The sequence below is a fragment of the Euprymna scolopes genome, chromosome 11 (genome assembly GCF_053919585.1).
Source record: "Euprymna scolopes isolate OS-2025 chromosome 11, ASM5391958v1, whole genome shotgun sequence".
In the NCBI taxonomy this organism is placed as follows: domain Eukaryota; kingdom Metazoa; phylum Mollusca; class Cephalopoda; order Sepiida; family Sepiolidae; genus Euprymna; species Euprymna scolopes.
In genome coordinates, this window is record NC_136492.1 from 86,567,925 (window position 1) to 86,573,228 (window position 5,304).

General features: G+C 38.7%; 1 non-coding gene across 1 annotated transcript; it reads right to left on the reverse strand.

Annotated features, from left to right (window-relative positions):
* Positions 1-4,183: 4,183 nt before the first annotated feature.
* On the reverse strand, positions 4,184-4,375 carry LOC145288451 (U2 spliceosomal RNA). The gene has a single exon (XR_013869285.1). It is a non-coding gene; the product is annotated as a U2 spliceosomal RNA (small nuclear RNA).
* Between the last annotated feature and the right edge of the window lie 929 nt (positions 4,376-5,304).

Consider the following 5,304-nt stretch of genomic DNA (forward strand, 5'->3'; position numbering starts at 1 on the left):
TTAATATAAAAGTGAAATAAAACGAGTCCGATCTTTTTTATCAGATAAATATTTATAGTGGTGTCCACTTGCCTTTGAAGTGTCCGGTCAATTTATCCGTGCTTTGGTGTAGCAGTTATTCTGTGAAGATTTAATAGCTTTTAATTCTGTTTCACTCTCCATTGCGGGATGTGAGATATATCCACGAACATTTTTTTTTGTATTATTTGGATTAATTCTGACTACTGTTCTCACCTGGAGTGTGATTTTCACGACGTTTCGGTCGACCTAATCTCCGACTTTCTTCATTGTATCTTGTGAAACTCGGGAATGTTTTTATCGAACTCAGGAATTTGAATGGGACTTCGAACGGAACCCTTTATTTACTTAATGGAGTAACGTGTTCTTGTTTCGTCAGCCATGAGTGGATAGAGGTCCTAATCGATTTTCCAAGTACACTAACCACTGCGCCACGGTCCTTGCGCAAAGTCCCGTAACGCAGTGGTTAGAGTATTGGAAATATCAATTGCGAATTAATTAGGACCTCTATCCAATCATGGCTGACGGAACAAGAATACGCTACCCCCGTGGAGTAAATAAAGGATTCCCCTCAAAGTTCCGTCCAAATTCGTGAGTTCGACAGAAACATTCCCGAGATCCACAAGATACGCCTGAAGAAGGTCGGCGGTTATATCGACCGAAACGGTTTAAAATATCACACACAAGAAAAGAAAAATACGAATAACTAATCCTCATCTAAGAAATTCAGAAACGTCAGGATTTTTTTTTTTTTGTCAGGTAGTGGAAACAGAAACAAAAGGCGAATACAATTAAATTCTAATGCATACTTTCTCATAGTTAACTTATTATATTTAACTGATCATATTTATCAAGACGAATACCTGTTCTAGGACAGATATAACAAATTTCCCAAAGAAAGGAATTTTACAGCAGCTGTATTACCTTTTACCAGAAGTAAAATCAGGATATAATTACACTTAAAGGTGTGTTAAGAATCCTTATCCGAGCTTTGATTAAAAACTTGCGTTTTATTGATCAAAAATGTATAAACTGTGAGGCCTATTCTAAAAAGTTATTAATAATTAGTTTAAATTCATTAATTATGGCTTATTTGGAGTTTAATGACCATGTATTAAATTTATGCAAAACTCGATTATTTGAATTTAAAATGGAACCATGGTAAATATAATGATCCACAACCCTTTAAATTAATCGAAAAAAAAAAAACGAAAATATATATTTATTTATTCATTAATTGATGTCTATTTTTCCTTCCCTCCTTTCTTATACAAAATCACAAAAATCGGATGTATTTGCATTTTTAAAAAAAGGTCCACGCGATACACCTACCCTATTTTAGGATAGAACTAAAAAAAATAATAAAAATTTAATATAAACCACATTACCACATTTAAGTTTACCCCGAAATTCATAACCGCTGTTTAACTAGTTTAAGAGTTATTAGTCTACATACAAATTTATAAACGCATACACAAACTATTTTTAAAATTTGTATTTACTTCTGTTCTAGATTAGACACAAGGGAAAGTGGGAGTTTTATGAAAATGTTTCTCTGGAACGCCCTGGATTCGAACTAGGTACGTACATGTTTAAGGTAATATCGTAAAGCATTTAACCACATTGATTTCTTTATACATATTTACATACGTGCAGGTATAAGATCCATTTCCTTATATGAAAGGTTCTTCAAACTATGTTTTTAGTTGGATTCAGGTTGATTATGTGTTAGAATCAAGCTGATTTTTTTTAACTAGAGTAATATTATTAATTAGTATGACTTAACTAGGTCATGTTGATTAAATACAGAGATTTGCCCTACATTTCCTATGTAGTTCGGAATCGGATTTAAAACCGTGTCTGATTAGAACCCTCGTGAATACATAATGGGATATTATCTTGTCATCTGTTCGGCGTATTTTTATTTTTCAAAATCAATTGTTTCATTATCATATTACGTTTTATCGATTTGTCTGCAAGATGCGAAACATCGTAATTTTATCCGAGGTAAATCGGTGCAAATATGTAAAAATTAAAAAATTGAATTTGCTAAGTTATGGTCGCACGACGACATTACGAATATGCATGCGAAACGTAATAGCTATTTGTTCATGCTTCAATTTTTAGCCTTGCAGAAAACATGTCTTCATAGCTTAGGCAGTACCGTCAAAGGAAAGAAGACCGATAGCCATTAGTCGCGTGCTCTCGTGTAATGAATGAATGCGGTAGTATAGGATTGACATGAAATTCTTAAAGATAAATAAAAATGACCGTAAAATGGGCTGAAGTGACTTAAATAAATACAAATTAAATGACATATAATGACTTTAATGAAATTAAGAATGAATTGAATGAATACTAAATGCTTAAACCATAACTGAAATCCTTCAAAAAACAACTTGAATGATCTAGAGAATGAGCTTTGAGACTGAGTAGTTGTTACGTGGGGGATCATTTTACATTAAATTAATACAGAAAGCTATCCCCAGATTTATATCACAAAAGGTTTGGCATGTAGAAAGAACAGATACTACACATTGATCTTGGCCAAAAGGCACAAAAAAGATTATTTATTTGCTCCCCCATCGAGTAAATAAGGCAAAAGTCCGATTTTTAATGTAAGGATTGAAGGGGAAATGGGGACCAGCTCCCGGAAGACTAGGGGAGCCATATATTGACAATTGGTATGAAGGGTGCTCCCTACATTGACTAAGGTCTTCTATGTGGTGCTGCTCTTTACTTCCAGCTACCCCACAGACATAATTAGGCACAAGACTGATTTTTAATATGAGAAGCTTGACAGTGACAATTGGTATGAAGGGTTGACCCTACAGTGACTAAGGTCTTATATGTGGTGCTGCCCCCACGTCTGGTCTTTGCTTGCAGTATCTACCGGAACAGATACTACACTTCGATCTTGGCCAAAATACCAAAGAACGGGTATTTATTTACTCCACCACCGAGCAAATTAAGCACAAGACCGATTTTTAATGTGGGAGTGAAGGGGAAATGAGGACCAACACCCCAGGGAGTAGAGGAGCCTGATAGTGACAATTAGTATGAAGGTTTGCCCCTATATTTACAAAGGTCTTATATGCCGTGCTGCCCCCACGTTTGGTCTTTGCTTGCAGTATCTACAAGATTAGATAGTACATTTTAATCTTTTCCAAAAAACTAAGAACAGTGTATTTATTTTCTCCCCCACCGAGAAAATTAGGCACAAGGCCGATTTTTGACTGTGAAGAGTGAAGGAAAAATGGGGACCGACACCCCGGGAAGACAGGGATCTTGATAGTGACAATTGGTATGAAGGGTTGCCCCTACATTGACCAAGGTCTTATATGTTGTTCTGCCCCCACGCCTGGTCTTTGCTTGCAGTATCTACAGGCATAATTACCACACTTAAATATTTGCCAGAAAACCAAGAAAAGCGTATTTGTTTACTCCCCCACCCAGCAAATTAGGCACAAGGCCGATTTTTAATGTAAGGAGATGAATGGGAAATGTAAACCGACACCCCGGTGAGTAGGGAAGCTTGATAGTGACAATTTGTATGAAGTGTTGACCCTACATTGACCAAGGTCTTATATGTGGTGCTGCCACTACGTCCGGACTTTGCTTGCAGTATCTACCGGAAAGATACTACATTTTGATCTAAGCCAAAAGATTAAGATTTTTATGTGAGCAGTGAAGTGGAAATGGGGATGGGTTTCCCGGGAAGTAGGGGAGCTTGATAGTGACAACTGGTATAAAGTGTTGCCCCTACATCGACCAAGGTCTTATATGTGGTTCTGCCCCCACGTCTGGTCTTTGCTTGCACTATATACCGGTACAGACACTACACTTTGATCTCCGCCAAAAAAACCAAAGTAAGGGTAGTTATTTGCTCTCCCACCCAGTAAATTAGTCACAAGACCGATCTTTAATGTGAGGAGTGAAGGGGAAATGGGGACCAACACTCCGATGAGTAGGGGAGCTTGATAGTGACAATTGGTATGAAGGGTTGCGCATATATTTACAAAGGTCTTATACGTGGTGCTGCCCCCACGTCTTGTCTTTGTTTGCAGTATGTACCGGACAGATAGTACACTTAATCCTTGGCCAAAAGACCAAGAAAAGGGTATTTATTTGCTCCCCCAGCCAGAAAATTAGGCACAAGTCCGATTTTTAATGTGAGGAATGAAGGGGAAATGCGGACCAACACCTCGGGAGTAGGGGAGCTTTGTATTGACAAGGCTTTCCCCTACATTGACCAAGGTCTTATTTGTGGTTCTGCCCCCACGTCTGGTCTTTGCTTGCAGTATCTACCGAAACAGATACTACACTTTGATCTTGACCAAAAGGCAAAGAAAAAGGTATTTATTTGCTCCCCCGCCGAGCAAATAAGGCACAAGGCCGATTTTTTATGCGAGGAGATGAATGGGAAATGTAAACCGACACCTCGGTGAGTAGGGAAGCTTGATAGTGACAATTTGTATGAAGGGTTGACCCTACATTTACCAAGGTATTATATGTGGTGCTGCCAGTACGTCTGGACTTTGCTTGCAGTATCTACCGGAACAGATACTACACTTTGATCTTAGCCAAAATATTAAGATATGGTATTTATTTGCTTCCCCACCCAGCAAATAAGGCAGATGGCCGATTTCTGACTGTGAGGAGTGAAGGGGAAATGGAGGCCTACACCCCGGAGAGTAGGGGAGTGTGATAGTTACAATTGGTATGAAACGTTGCCCCTACATTGATCAAGGTCTTATATATGGTGCTGCCCCCACGTCTTGTCTTTGTTTGCAGTATGTACCGGGCAGATACTCAACTGTGATCTTGGTCAAAATACCAAGAAGAATGTATTTATTTGCTCCCCTGTCGAGCAAATTAGGCACAAGGTCAAATTTTAATGTGAGGAGTGAAGAGGAAATAGTGACTGAACCCCCGTGGAGTAGGGGAGCTTGATAGTGACAATTGGTATGGAGGGTTGAACTTACATCGACCAAGGTCTTATATGTGGTTCTGCCCCACGTCTGGTCTTTGTTTGCAGTATCTACGTGAATATATACTACACTTTGATATTTGCAAAAAGACCAAGAGAAATATGCTGCCCCCACGTCTACTCTTTGCTTCCAGCTACCCCACAGAGAAAATTAGGCACATGGCCGATTTTTAATGTGAGGAGTGAAGGGGAAATGGGGACCAACGCCCCGGTGAGTAGGGAGCTTGATAGTTACAATTTGTATGAAGGGTTCAGCCTACATTGACCAAGGTCTTATATGTGGTGCTGCCACTACG